This window comes from Oryctolagus cuniculus, chromosome 19 (assembly GCF_051225735.1).
Source record: "Oryctolagus cuniculus isolate XC-2025 breed Fujian yellow rabbit chromosome 19, ASM5122573v1, whole genome shotgun sequence".
Lineage (NCBI taxonomy): Eukaryota > Metazoa > Chordata > Mammalia > Lagomorpha > Leporidae > Oryctolagus > Oryctolagus cuniculus.
In genome coordinates this window covers 50,761,759-50,777,961 of record NC_142885.1, presented here as the reverse complement: position 1 = coordinate 50,777,961, position 16,203 = coordinate 50,761,759, and positions in this window count along the sequence as shown.

Sequence of the window (16,203 nt, the reverse complement as noted above, 5' to 3'; positions counted from 1 at the left end):
CCATTTGCTATTTCATTCCCTAGATGCCCACAACAGTGGGGGCTAGAGTAGGCTAAAGTCAGGAACCTGGAACTTCATCCAAATATTTCAAATGAGTGGAAGGGATCTAAGTACCTGAGACATCACCTTCTGCCACCCAGGGTACACATTAGCAGGAAGCTGGAACTGGAAACAGAGACAGAACTCAAATGTAGGCACTCTGATTTGGCATGGGGACATCCTGAGCAGTATCTTAACCACTGGCAAAAGTCTGCCCTGATGGTGCCATGTCTAGGGAGAATCCATCTGACTCCACAGGAGCACACTTTGCCTGCTTTTCTATTTCTGCTCCCACCAGCAGATGTCTACACTTCTATGTTCTCTTTGGCATCTCTATCTTTTATGTGAACTTCCCAAGAAATAATCTGACTGAGTCAGTTGATTATTTTTCCATACAGTTAGTCACCATGCAAAATAGCATGTCCATATGGGGCAGGATTTCTATATTGTTGGTCTTAGATTGGCCAAATCCCAATCCTCTAAGTTGTAGAGGATTCAAAGCATTGACAATATGCATGGAAATTTGTTTATGGTCTTTCTGCCCAGAAGGAGGCTGTGGATATAAGAGCCACCCTAAATTGCAAACTCTTCCTTATTTAGTCAAGCTCCCATGTCAGGTACTCAACCTTCTTCGATACATATTCACCCAAGCACTGCAAGCTCATCATATCCTAAAATAAACTCTTCAGCTTTCTCATCTTGCTTGTCTACTCTGTGTCAACTTTCCTGGGCCTAGAGATCTTGGCTCTTTCCCCTTTTCTCACCAAATATATTAAATGTGTTCTGTGTATGCCTATGTATTCCCCAAATACCTCTGGGTACCTCTCTTTAGTAATGGGCCTCGTCATTGTATACTTGGTCTATTTGGGATATCATCTGTGTCATCTTATGGGTTCCAGCCCTAAATATGCGCAAGTACCATTGCACTCTTACATAGCTTCATTCCTTTGATATGCTGTTACCTAATCTTGGAAATTTTTATCCTTCTCTGCTTGACAAAATTCCACTAATTCTTTAGATGTGGCATAAAATATATCATCATTTCTAGGAGGAATTCCCTAGCTTTCCCCTGTTTTAGCCAATCAGATCCTCTGTCGATTGTGCTGAATCTAGATAATTGTAGATAATAGCACTGGCACATTCCAGAATATTGATCTACTCACATAGACAGCTCTTCCCAGTGAGCCACATCACCAGGGTTGGATGACATGAGTTTATTATCTTATTGAAGCTGTGTCAGGATAAGGAATTACCAGGCACTAATCTGAATGCTGCATCTAACATTAATCTGAGCTTGAGTCCACATTTCATCAAATCTGCTTCTCTTTTTCTCATGTTATGATAGTTTCCCAATGGTACAGGGGACTATAAGAAGTGGATGGTCATATTGGATGTGTTGAACAGGACATCCTCTCTTTAAAAAAGTTTAAGAAGGGGATGGGGAAGGAGCATAAACAAACTGTAGATTAAAGAGGAGGAAGAGGTTGAGTAACTATAGAGCTCACTGAAAAGAACTAAAAATAACGAGCAACTTGATACCAATGAGCACCAATAGTGTCCCTTTTGTGGTCTCTAAATACCATTTTCCACTTGGAGGAGTCAGGGCTAATTAGAAAAATGGCTGAATCAACAACTAGGGCAGCGAATCTGCAAAATGAGTCTAAAACATCTCAATGCATAAAGCAAGAAGGCTGTCAGAGGCAGGGCTGAGGAATCAGAATAAATAAGATTCCACTGGTCCAAAATGGGACAATCAGAGTACCAGTAAGAATAGTAACTGCAATAGATTAAAATATAGGTATGAGTAAATCCATAAGTTCATGATCATTCTAAAAAAAATTTTAAAGTGCATTGTTTATCTTTTGAAATTGCCAGAGAACTGACTCACTGTTTTGAAAACTAGTAGGTAAAGGGAATTTATGCATTTATCCTGACTCTACATTCTAGTTAAGAACAAGAAAAATATAATACACACAATCATCACAATTTTGGATCTTCCAATGATTTAGTAGATTTAGCGAATCTACTAATTTAGTGAATCTACTAATCTACTAAACAATGACTTCCTCCATATCCCCAAATGGGAACAAACCATAGTTAATATGCTTTCCAATAGAAGTATTCATCTTTCATTATAGTCTTGCCAGAAAGTTGAACTGGAATCTGATCGAATCTGATCAAGACTTTGAAATTACCAGCAATTTATAGGAAGTATGAGAAAATAGACAAATAATTTGTCAAATTCAGTCTGTGGGAAGTTGACTTTTTTGTGTCTTTATTTGTGTCTGTGCCTGTGTATCCCTATATCTATTTTTGGGTTTAGCTCTATGTCTTCGTCATGTCAGTCTCTGTATCTAGACCAATGTCTATGTCTATATCTGTGTCTATTTCTGACTTCATATCCAAGCCCTTTCATCTATCTATTGCAAGGAAAATCGATACAGGGGTGACCTTTGTATTAAAAGAAGCAAGAGACATAAAAATCAATCACAATATATGGACTTCATTTGGATTCTGATCATTCACAGTGTGTAATGATTTTTCTAAAAGATTTATTTATTTGGAAGTCAGAGTGACAGAGAGATAGAGAGTGAGAGAGAGAGAGAGAGAGAGGAGAGAATGAGAACGAAAGTGAGAGAGAGAGATCTTCAATTTGCTGGCTCACTCCCCAAATGCCTACAACAGTCAACTGAGGGCCAGGCTGAAGTTAGGAGCCAGGAACTCTATCCAGATCTCCCATCTAGTGGCAGGAACCCAAGCACTTGAGCCATCAATTGCTACATCCCAAGAGCATTAGCAAGAAGCTGGATCAGAAGCAGAGTAGCTGAGGCTAGAACCAGGGACTCTGATGTGGAATGTGGGCATCCCAAGCAGTGGCTTAACCTGATAAGCCACAGCACCCACCCTTTGTGATGAGTTTTAAGGCCATCAATTAAATGTAAATACTCACTGGATGTGGTGATATCAGTTTATTGTTCAAGTGTAATAAATGCATCAAGGCTATTTTGATTTTATAAGTACTTTGTTTTTTTTTTGTTTTTTTTTTTTTGTTGTTTTTTTTTTTTTTTTTTTTTTTTTTTTCGCAGTTCGTATTATTTTAATATACTTTCAGAAACCTCCGGCGAAGAAAAGGCTCCTTAATATGACAGGTCTTCCGGCACAACTCCGGACAGAAGTTGGGTCTTTGGACAGGAAGTGGCGGCCATAGAGGAAGTCGTGGAGTGAGCGTGGTGTCTGCAGTGACGGGCTTGGCGCCATCTTGAGAAGGTCAAAGGATTCCTGGTAGACGTTAAGTGTTTGAATTTTCCAATTTTATCACATCGCCTTATGCAAGCCAGCATCAACAGAGTCCATGAATAAACATGTCTTTAGTGGCTCCTCATTGCCATGCCTTGTCCTATAAATTAGGAGTTTGCTGTTCTGTAAGGAGATCTCAACAGAGATACAATCTAGACATTGTTTGGAAAATAAGGGATTGTCGTTGTTTGATTCCTCCTTAAGAAGCGTCCCATTTTTGAGGTAGGGAAATATTGGTGTGTGTTCATTCACTGCCTTTCTCCCTCATTACCAAGCGTAAAGGGACCAGAACGGTGGGGTTTGCTTTCCGTGCAAATCCTCCACTCTCTCTAGCGCCAGCACTTAATACGTACTTGCCGCGTGGCTAAAACAATTGTCCTAGAATTACCACGGATTACGCTTCGTGAACTGGCACCAGCCGCCTAGGGCGCACAGCCGGGGAGGGGCGGAACCCGGAGCTGGGGTCACCAATTGTCCCCACTGAGCCTAGGTCTCCGCGCGACCACTCTGAGCCTCAATGGCGCACTGCAAAGTTGTACCGGGTCCGCCTCTAGAATGCGGCCTTGCACCCTCAGCCCGGCCGCCGCGGAATCCCCAGACCCCAACGCCCCGCAGCAAGCCCTCCCGCGCTTCCCACGCCCCGCCCCCGAGGGGGGATTTTATAAGTACTTTGTTATTCACACATGTAACAAAATAAATATAGACATGAAACTAGTTGAAGGTAAGGACAGAGCTCATAATTGTAGAAGCAAAGTGGTGGATACATGGGGATTCATCATGTCATTGTTTCCATTTTGTATGTATTTTATTGCTTAAATGTGAAGCAAGGAAATTATAAGATGGTTCCTTCCTTTCTCACTTCTTTTGTCCTTTTAATCCTTTAAATCTCAGATGCACTGTTACATTTTTTGAGTAGCCACCATGGATGTTTGCCGTCTTTTTTTACTATCGGGCAATTATCTAAGCCAGATACTTCTGTTTCCAAAAGTTCTTGTAGCTGAGAAGGACACCATGGCTTCATCAAACAAATGCAAATAGAAAGAACCAGGGTGGCTGGCCTTGTGGCATACCAGGTAAAGCTGCCTCCTGCAGTGCTGGCATCCCATATGGGCAGTGGTTCAAGTCCCGGCTGCTCCACTTCCGATCCAGCTCTCTGCTAAGGCCTGGGAAAGCAGTAGAAGATGCCCAAGTCCTTTGGCCCCTGCACCCACAGGGAAGACCCAGAAGAAGCTCCTGGCTCCTGCCTTTTGATTGGTGCAGCTCCAGCCACTGCAGCCATTTGGGGAGTGAACCAGCAGATGGAAGACCTCTCTCTCTCTCTCTCTCTCTCTGCCTCTCCTCTCTCTGTGTAACTCTGAATTTCAAATAAACAAATAAATCTTAAAAAAGAAAAGAGAAGAACCAGGGACTGCACAGAGTCAAGCCTGTGAGTTACTCAATATCTTCTGATTAAATTCCTTCTCTGTTTAATTTGGTCACAGATAGATTCTGTTGCTTGTAAGCTAAAGCTTTACTTAAACAAAAGCTTTTCCCAGTTCCCAGGTTGATTCATACTTCTGTGACAGGTTTTCATACAACCATTTGCTTACTTGGCATTGAAGTTGACCCAGTTCTGATCTCCTCACATGCTTATCCGGTTTATGTATATGTTCTCAATCATATTGCTTCTGAGTGCACAGATCATGTATGCCTTGCTTTACTTCTGAATTTCTGGTGTTCAGCCCAATACCCCAGTACGTAGCATGAACTCGGAAAATAGGTGTTGAATGCATGATTAAGCGACTGAGAACAAGAGGAGGAAAAGGCGAGTGTTGTGGAAGTCTCCCCACCAAAAACTCCATGTCTTCTTGGGCACGTGGAAGACAATGCTTCTTAAATTCCACATAACCATCTGTGCTGAGTCATTTGTGGGTAGCAGCGTCAGCTGTATCTTTCAATAGAAAGCATCTAATTGCCAATGCTCTACCTTCTGCTCTGTTTTCCTGCCACACCGACCAAGATGGCCCTGGGTTAAGGCACTGAGATCTGGGGGTATTATTATTTTGGCAATAACCTCCCCTATCCTGACATAAACAAGTGGAAGAAGAGAAAGAACAAACATACCAGAGGAAATGGGAGAGTTAGATGGTAGTGGACAAAGAATAAAATACGCAACAGAGAATCTTGCCTGCTGTAGACAAGTTTTTGGGCTTATTGATATTTTGAAGGTGGAATCTCAGTTTTGCCACTTATGAGCTCTGTCATTTTGGATGAATTTCTTGATCTTTCCATACCTCAGTTCCCTCATTGGAAGAGTGGAAGAAAAAAAAATACTACCAAGTTTCTGGGGCTGTTGCATCGATGGCATGTAAATGAGATAATTTATGTGCGAGCACCTAACCTGGCCTGGTGTGGGTGCTCAATAGATGTTGATTGAGTGGATTAATGGTGCGGAGAAGTCACAGGTGGAGTGAGGGAGGGGCCAAGGTGGCAGGAGCCACATAGTTAGAGAAGGCCTCTGATTGTTAAGCAGACCCATGCTCCGATCGTCCCAAGTCTGTCGCTGTGCATTGTAATTTAGTAAATCATTTCAAGCAGTGGGTGTTTGCTTATTCAATCAGGAAGTGGATTTATGCCTAATTCGGGCAGCTCCTCTGCACAGCTCTATGAGCTTAGGAAGCTCCACCGTTCAGGAGCCAGATTGCTGCGTGGTGATTTATGTGATCTGGGAGGCTGGTCCCACAGCCATGAGCCTAGGGCATAAATCTGAGGTTTGCAGGGAGCCCTGATTCAGCCTGGCACAGCCTGGCAAAGCACCAGCCATGGGGCCCTTCTCACCTTACTGAGGGGCCCTTGATGTCACAAAGGGTGAGGGTGGGCCCAGGCTCTGAGGCTGCTGGGTCTCATTTATTCATTCAATTGTGCAACCAATAATGGCTGAGCATCCTCTAAGAGACCCTACGCTTGGTACTTGAGATATAAATGATGAACATGAAAGACACAGTCTCCGCTCGCTGGACGCTCACGTGCCATTAGGTAGCTATCCGTGAGACAGCCAATTGTTGTGCTACAATGAGAGATGTATGGTAATAAGGGAAGCACTAGTCACTCAGGGGTGCAGAGGGCAACAGCTAAGCTAGGATTGGTTTTTCAGAGGAGGAGGTCTCTATGCTGAGATGTTTATGAAATGTCTCAGAACAGGGAATGGCATTTGTAAAATCAAAGAATTGCATGAGACACTACAGAGACAGCAGGTAGAAGATTCTGGAACATAAAATCATTTGGTGGAGCAGGCATGCAGCACAGCTGCCGCTTAGGACACCCTCATCCCACATAGAGGTGCCTGGATCAAGTCCTAGCTACTCAGCTTCCAATTCAGCACCCTGCTAATGTGCACCCTGGGAGGCAGTAGGTGATGGTCCAAGTACTTGGGTCCCTGACACCCATGTGCAAGATCCAGACAGAGTTCCAAGATCCTGGCATCAGTCCAACCCAGCCCAGGTTGCTGTGGGCATTTGGGGAGTGAACTGGCCAATGGGTGAATCTGTTTTTTGTTTTTTTTTTTTTTTTTTGTTTTTTTTTTTTTTTGTCTGTCTCTGCGCTTTTCAAATTAGAAATGAGATGCAAATAAAAATAACTAAATGAAAGCCATGTGATATGGCTGCAGAGCGGAATTAGAGAGTGAGTGGTGAGACATGATGCTGGGACAGGCAAGCAGGGGTCTGGCTGCCCAGACCTTGTCAAACCCTGCTGGAGACTAGGGCTTTTCTGTGCAGAATTGTCTAGAAGAGGTGGCATGGCCAGGAAGGAGGCAGAGAGCTCAGGGTGAGAGATGATGGTGGCCTGGGTTGGGATGCGATGGGAAGTTTATGGGTTGGACTTAAAGCAGATAATCACCGCTAACCCTCCCGGTGCTGGGCGTAGCTTCACGACTTTAGCTTCTCTGTGCTGTAGCTGCTGTGAGGATGCTCTTCCTACAGATGAAGAAAGAGAGGCACAGAGAGGTTTAGTAACCACTCCAGGTCCTACAGCTTGTGAGTGACACAGCTGGGATTCAACCCCACTGCAAGAGTCATGCATATCACCCGTGAGTCTTGCTGCCTTGTCAGACCAGGAACTTTCTAGAAAGTCAGGGACCAAAGGCTTTATTTATTCACAGCACCTGGAAGACAGCATGACACCTGATTGGTGCTTAATTACTGTTTGTTGAGTGAATGACTGACCTGAGAGAGGGAATGCGACCAGCTTGGATTTGCACCAGTGCCCAAGCCACTCCCTAGCTTTGACCACTCCAGCTCAATCCTTTTCCTGCCTCGCCCCAGTCCCCTCCTGGCTGACAGAGGTTTCATTAGGAAACAGGGCGACTGCCTCTGGGTTCCCTTTGCACACACAGCCTCAGAGCAGATGTGAAAGGGTTTCGTAAACGACAGGGCGCTCTGGCAGCCTGGTGATTACAATTGCGACCGTGCAGGCTGAGACCCCACATTGGAATTCCAGAAGGCATTTTCTTTCTGTTGAACACTGCACGCTTCTTTTGCCTGGAAGTCTTTGGCGCAAATTAATTATGGTTATCTATGGCCGGGGGGCTGAGGCCACCTGCCCCTCCCTCTCCTCCTGACAGCTGAGGTTCTGGGAAGGCCACCAGTGGGTACCTCTCTCCTCTGGGTGGCGGCTCCTTTTTCTCCTATTTACTTCTCCTTTAATCTGCATATTATCGTCAGCACAAAGCCCTCAGAATAACATCTGACAAATGACGCCTATTAAAAAAAAAACTGTGCGCACTTCTCATTCACCGCCTTCTAATTTGGAATAGCATTATAACTATGCATCGCTAGACAAGCAATATTATGTTAAGAACATGATAAAATACCAGCAGGTCTGTAATGGCACCAACCAAATGGTAATTTCTGCTTCAGAAATTGGTCATTTATTTTGCTGGTCTGTTCTTACGTTCAAATTAGATGAAGTTTAATATACTGTAAAATTGAATGTATTCTGTCCTTTTCAACAAATATGGCGTGTGTGAAAATGATTTATGGCTCATGGGAACCTCTAAAATGTTAAATAATCTCTTTTTTTGTGCGTGTGTGTTTCTTAAGTAAGTTATGGGCCGAGAGTTTAAACACAGGGAAAGCAAAAACTTTATTAAGCTCCAGGCCCTCGTTGTCCTGTTATCGGCCATGCTAAGAACAAGAGCTGTGGCCCCGCACGTATTAGGCTGGGCTGTAAGAGCAGCCACATTAATTGCTACATTAATTTTCTTCTATTAACTATAATTGGGAGGAAAGCAAGTCTTCCCCAGTGAGTGTTATAATTTGCGACTTAATTTTTAATAAAGCTGTGTTCAGACGAAGGGTGCTTAGCACAGGTCATTTCTTTCGATGGGTGTTTGGCATCCCGTTGCTAGCAGACTGGCTTGAAATGGGGAGGGGGCAGGTAGAGGAAGATGGGGGGAAGGGAAGGCTCCCGGGATAAGGGGTAAGCAGCTCTCTTTTGGAAAATGCTTGATTTTGTCACCCTCCGTGACATCCCTCCAAGCCTCAGGGAAAACTTGAGAAGCTCAGGCAAATGCCCAGAGGATATAGCGACATGTTATGACTGTAGAGGAATGATTTGAACACCTTAGCTGAGTTTTCTCATCTGTAAAATGGGCGAGATGATCCCAGTGGTAATACATGATTCTGTTGTCACGTGTGCCATGGACGGGGCACTGTTCTGAGCACTTCACCTACACTCATCACTCTGAGAAATTCTCATGACCAACTGTGGCATTGGTATGTGCTCATGCCCATTGTACAGATGAAAAAACTGAGGCACGGAGACATGATATACCTTGCTTCAAGTCACACAGAGAGTGAGTAGTGGAGGTGGGCTTTAATCCCAAATGACCCAACTTTGGAATTCATACTTTGAAACTGTGAGGCTAAGGAGACTTCCAGGGAGATGGTGAATGTGAGTGAGATTGGTATTTCTTCACTGGGAAGTCTGTCAACCAACAGACATTATTGGAGCCCTTATATGTGCCAGGCACAGCCCCTGGCCACTGTCAGGGGTACAGGGGGAGGACAGGAAGGTTGGAGAATTTCATGTACTTGAACTCTCACTTGAAAGCACCAGGCTCATTTCAACCACCTGCTAAGTGTTGGTGACATCAGAACCTTCTGCCACTCAGATTGAGTGAGAAGTCCAGGTTGGGTAGTTGGAGAGGGAATTAGCTTTCGTCAGAATCTTCCAGACAGTACCAGTTGTTTTGTGCCATCTGCTCCATTCTCATGACAGCCTGGAGATTGATTGACAGCTATTTGATTGATTGGTTAACTGGAGGCTGCTCTGTGTTGCAGGATGTGCCCTTAATCCTTTCACCTTCTACTCAGCCTCCCAAAATCCCACTTTCTCCACCTCTGTCCCAAAGCACAGTTAGCCAAGTGGAGATTCTTCTGAGAGCAACATCCACCAATTTGCCTGGAACAAGAAAAGTTCCTGGAAAGGAAAATTTGAAGACGCAATGCAAGCCCAGAGCAGGGAGAGGAGATGTTAAGTAAGCAGAGGACACACACACACACACAAAATGTAGTTGATAAAAGCTCATAGTAATTCCTGAGGGGACTTCCACACAGTCCGTGTTGAGTTTGAAATCCCACTGTGTCAGCCTCGGATGGGTGAACTGGACAAGTTTCTCAAACTCTTGGAGCCTCAGTTTCCCCATTTTTAACAAGGGCATGCTAATGATATTGGCTTCCTAGTGTAGCGAGAACTTAGTGAGATTATGCTTGGACAAAGGACCTTCACTCCAAGCTCTGCAGAGAGATAATTATATGAGGAGTTCTTGTTTTGGAATCATCCTGAAGATCACAACCAGGGTTGTTCTCCATAAAGCTGGGAAATATCCAGTCCCGTAATTTGTTAGTGATTTTCTGCTCACCCCATTCCCTTTAGACTGAGGCAATCGATCAACTATCCAGCAAGCCCCCTGGACTAGCCAGCCGTGGTTACTATAACGAAATGCCAGAGGCAGGCTACCTTGTGAACAAAAGACATTCCTTTTAAGTGCAACCTGGAGGAGCTGCATCTGCTGGTGCCCTTCTTGTTGGCAGAGTCCTGAGATGGCCCAGAGCATCACATGGCAAGAGACAGGGGCACATGTGTGTGTGTGTCTATGCGAGTGTGCATGTGTCTGCTGATGTCTCCTCCCTACCTTCTAAAGCCACCAGGGATCACCCATGGGGGCTCCACCCCGATGGCCTTATCTAACCCTAATCACTTCTCAAAGGCCCCATGTCTAAAGACCACAGTCAGATTGCTTTTGCCTCCTCTCAGTACCACTAACTGTAATTAATGTAACTGTAACTGTAACACAACTTTGGGGATGAAACCCTGGCATTCTCTGTGGACAAGCCAGAGTTAAACCCTAGCTGACTTGCAAAGAGAGAAGCTGACATCAACCCACAGACGCTCCGTCCTCAAACCATTCGACTTCTCTTGGTCTCAGCTGGGTCTCTGCACCATGTGTATACAATGCACTTTACTTTTCCTCCTCTGTATATTTTTACTTTTCAATTTCTTTTTTTCTTTTCAAAAAATATTTTATTTATTTGGAAGGCACAGAGGTATGGAACAGGGTGGGAAGGGGAGACACAAAGAGATCTTCTAACCATTGGTTCACTCCCCAAATAGCCACAATGGTCAAGGCTGGGTCAGGCCAAGGCCAGGAGCCTAGAACTCCATCCAGGGCTCCCATATGGGTGCGGGGGCCCAAGCACTTGGACCATCTTCCACTGCTTTTCCAAGGAACTGGATAGGAAGTGGAGCGTTCATATGGGATGCTGGCATTATAGGCAGTGGCTACAATGCTGGCCCCTCTGTTCCTTAAATTTTTTTAATGTTTATTCATTTAAAAATTTTATTTGGAGGATGGAGAGGGAGAGAGAGAGAAAGAGAGCTCTTCCATCTGCTTGATCTCTCACCGAATGTCTGCAACAGTCAATAGTGGTGCAGCCTGAAGTCAGGGTAAGAACTCCATCTGCTTCTCCCATGTGAGTGACAAGGAGTCAAGAACTTGACCCGTCCTACATTGGCTCCCAGGACACATGAACAGGAAGCTGTATTGGGAAGGGAGTAGTTGGGCCTGGAACCAGCACTCCGATATGGGAAGCAGGTTCTGTTGCTATTGCATACTAATATACAAGGGTATTTGGAACTGGACGTTTATTTTGCTGTAGACAAACCCAGGCATAGTTTTCTTGTAAGATGCACTTCTCATGGCCTTTTTGAAAAACTTTTATGCCTAGATTTCTTTTAATTCCATTTTTCAAGAACTTTCTGGAGTATGCTTGTAAATCTTCATCTAATTTCCTGTCTTCGCATTTGGGTCTCTCTGTTTCTTGGGAGCCCAGAGAGTCTTAAATAATCGCTTATTTATGGGGCTTCTCTCAGAAACTCCAAAAGGTTCTTAAATGCTTGCTTCTCTTGTTAATTTTTAAATTACAGAAGTTGGGGGTCTGGTGCTGTGGCATGGTAAGCTAAGCCTCTGTGGTGCGGGATCCCACACGGGCTTTGGTTTGAGTCTTGGCTACCTTTCCTTCCGATCCAGCTCTCTGCTATGGCCTGGGAAAGCAGTAGAAGGTGGCCCAAGTGTCCTTGGGCCCCTGCACCCATGTGGGAGACCTGGCGAAAGCTCCCGGTTCCTAGCTTCAGATCAGCGCAGCTCTGGCTGTTGCGGCCATTTGGGGGGTGAACCAGCAGATGGAAGACCTCTCTCTCTCTCTCTGTTTGTAACTACCTCTCAAATAAATAAATAAGTAAAATCTTTTAAAAAATGTAGAGAAGTTGGATGCTTCCCATTTTTCTTTCAGACCGACAATGACAAAGCACGGAAAGATATCCCTACACAGTGGAATGAAATGATTTCTCCCTTCTCTGGTGCCTGGGACCCCTCATGGCTGTCTAGCTCTTCTGGTCAGTACTGACAGCAGTGAGGTATTTTCTGCAGAGTGAAAGACAAAACGACATTTCCAAGCTGACCTGGTTCCTACTCCGGCTCCTCTGCTAAACTCACTTTATGAGTCTGGGGATGCCATTCGCCTCCTCTGGCGCTGACTTTCCCATTTATAAAGTGAGCAGGTTGTACTCCACACCTCTGAAGACATTGCCCGTGCTAAAATGTCCACAGTTTGAATCTTTGATTCATTTCCTGTAGAATCACTACCAAGTGCCAAATTTCATTAACCTGACAAGCCTCACTAGGCACAGGCAAAAGGCATTCAAATGCAAATACGGGACAATTGACATTATTTTTTTTCCATTTTCTCTGGGTCTAATGCACTTTACTAGGCTTTGCTTTTCTCTTACCTTTGTAAATGTGTTTCTACAGAGTCCCAGAGGGCAGGAGCGGGCTTATTTAAGTCAGGGGGAGGGTTCTCAGGACTCGTCCTGGAAGCAGAGGCTTCCTTTTTCTACTCCTTAAAGATATTTAGCAGGAGGGAGGCTCTGGGTTGCCGCGGGATATAAGAAACTGCCTGTGATGCCAGCATCCTGTATGGATACCGGTTTAATTCTTGATTGCTCCACTTCTGGTCCAGCTCTCGGTTAACATGCCGGGGGAAACCAGTGGAAGATGAACCAAGTGCCTGGTCCCCAGCCACTCCCGTGGGAGAACTGAATGGAATTTCAGGCTCCCCACCCCGGCCGGCCATTGCTGCCATTTGGAGAAAGAACCACTGGGTGGAACACATCTCTCTCTCGCTCTCGCTCTCTCTCTGGCTTTCACTCTCGCTCTCACTCCCATTTTGCATCTTCCTCTCTATATTTCAGATAAAGAATGAATGTTCACAAAAAAAGATACTTATTCTATTTGATCTTTTTGTAGCTGCCATATCATTTGCCTTTTAGAACCAAGAGAACTCTTTCCTTCTCTAATGTTTTGTTTTTGTTTATCTTAACTTTTATTAATATACAAGAACATATTTCATGTATTCCATAGATACAACACTAAAACGATAATCATACTTCCCTTCTTCCCTCTACCCCCCTTCCTCCCTTTCTTTTCCCTTTATTTTTTGCAACAAAACACTTATAATTTATAATCGCAGGTATAATATGCCACTAACCATCATGTTCAACAAGTAAAATGCAGAGCTGTTCCACAGGAGTATAGACAAGGGCCGTAAACAATAATCAAATCATAAAATGTCAGAATCATTCTTATACATTTTTTGGCATTCTATATAAATTACCACATATCAGATAATCCCAGAGAAATATTACCAGCTTCATGTTACTCCATCAAGATCTACTCACTGGGTGCCAACATTGTGGCATAGCAGGTAAAGCCGCTGCCTGCAGTGCCCGCATTCCATATGGGCACGGGTTCGAGTCCTGGCTGCTCCTCTTCAATCCAGCTCTCTGCTATGGCCTGGGAAAGCAGTAGAAGATGGTCCAGGTCCTTGGGCCCCTGCATCCACGTGGGAAACCTGGAAGAAGCTCCTGGCTCCTGGCTTCGGATTGGTGCAGCTCCAGCCATTGCGGCCAATTGGGGAGTGAACCAGCAGATGGAAGACCTCTCTCTCTCTCTCTGCCTCTCCTTCTCTTTGTGTGTAACTCTGACTTTCAAATAAATAAATAAATCTTTAAAAAAAAATCTACTCTGACTCAGACTAGAAGTAACTCGAACCACCTCTTCTATGCTCTTCCTCCTGGGTAGCCATGGCTTATAAATCCGACCTCAAAATTATCTCTGGACTCAAAATTTCCTGTCTGCATTGCCATCCTTTCTTGTCTTGCCTGAGTTCCTGAAGCTATCGTCTGACTCTGTCATCCCTCACTCCTGCTACGCTCCTGTGTCTTCTCTCTGGCAGACAGAATACTATTTGTAACTTGAAAACGTGCAGAAATTCTCCAGCGCTTTTATGAAGAAGTCATAGTATGGCACACAAAGCCCTTGATAATCCACTTTCCTCCACTCCTTAAAATTTTCAAACACTGTTCAGAAAGTGGAATTCTTTTTTTTTCCAAGGAGGAGGTTTTACCAGTTATGCCACAGTGCTGGCCCCTCTGACTTTAAAATAAATAAATAAATATTTTTTAAAAAGCCCAAACAGATGAAAGCAGATCTATGATGAGAGGGAGGGAGGAAGGAGGGAAATAGAAGGAGAGAGACAGAGACAGAAACATAGAGACAGAGAAAGCTAGTTCATAGCAGCATCCGGCAGATACAGTGAAGACTGAAGACGTAGATTCAGCCATGCCTGAAGTTTCCTTGAATTCCCAATTATGTGAGCCAATGGTTGTTTCTCTATTTTTGTACTCAAGCTACAGTTCCCCAGGTTTTTTTTTTTCCAATTTTTATTCATTCTTTTATTCAAAAGAGAACAAGCTAATAGAATTGTCTTTTAAAAAATAAATGTATTGGGGCCAGTGCTGTGGCATAGAGGGTAAAGCCACCATCCACAGCACTGGCATCCCATATGGGCACCAGTTTGAGTCTGGCTCCTCTACTTCTTCTTTTTTTTTTTTTTTTTTCAAAATTTTTTTATTTTATTTTTGACAGGCAGAGTGGACAGTGAGAGAGAGAGACAGAGAAAGGTCTTCCTTTTTGCCGTTGGTTCACCCTCCAATGGCCACCACAGCCAGCGCGCTGTGGCTGGCGCACCACGCTGATCCGATGGCAGGAGCCAGGTGCTTCTCCTGGTCTCCCATGGGGTGCAGGGCCCAAGCACTTGGGCCATCCTCCACTGTCTTCCCGGGCCACAGCAGAGAGCTGGCCTGGAAGAGGGGCAACCGGGACAGAATCCGGCACCCCAACTGGGACTAGAACCCGGTGTGCCGACGCCGCTAAGTGGAGGATTAGCCTATTGAGCCATGGCGCTGGCCTGCTCTACTTCTGATCCAGCTGTCTGCGATGGCCTGGGAAAGCAGTGGAAGATGGCCCAATTGCTTCGGCCCCGGCACCCACATGGGAGACCTGGATGAAGTTCCTTGTTCCTGGCTTTGGACTGGCCCAGCGCTGGCCAGTATGGCCATTTGGGGAGTCAACCAGTGAATGGAAGATCGATCTCTCTCCCTCTACCTCTCTGTAACTCTGCCTTTCAAATAAAAAAAATAAATAAACCTTTAAAAAAAAAACAAAAAAGTATTCATATTTCTAAATTTACTTAACAGACTTGAGTTATCCCAATATGTCTTCCAGGAAGAAAAATTTAAAAAGTTAATTGGCCCTAGTCATACCATTGCTAGCAGTTGTGTTATATTAAGGTACATTTTTTTGCAAAGAGTGGTGGTGGAAGCACAGTATTACTATTGACTTCTATTTGGTTTTATCTACCCAATATCAGACACCTTAGTCATTGTCACAACACTTGTGATATTCAATTAACTCTTTTCTACGTCTTAGGAAAGGAGGATTCCGAGGTTAAGAAATCTAACAATCATAGCCGAAGGGTAAGGCGGTAAAATTCAATCTTGGGTATTTCTGCCTTTCAAATAAATAGGGACTGTATATTTTACACTTTTAGATGCTACAAACTGTGGACTGCAGCTGTGCTCCCATGTTCAAGAATAAATAATATCAGCTGAGCACCCACTACATGTCAGACACTGCTGCTTTCATAGATATCAACTTTTTAATATCGCCTTCTTTTACCTTTATAAAAATCCAATAAAGTCAGCAATATTAATCCCAACTCATAAGCATCTGCACTGGAAAATCAGCAGCAAATTCCAGAGTCAAAAAGTAGCCAATCTCAAAATTCAAATACGTTCTCCACTGAAATCAAAGACCATATTTTACTTTGTGATTATTCCTATTGATTCCTTGAGGAAATTCAAAACCCAATGAGGTAAGCAATCAGAGAAATTGGAGTGCCATGAATTGCATGGCAATGAATTAAGATG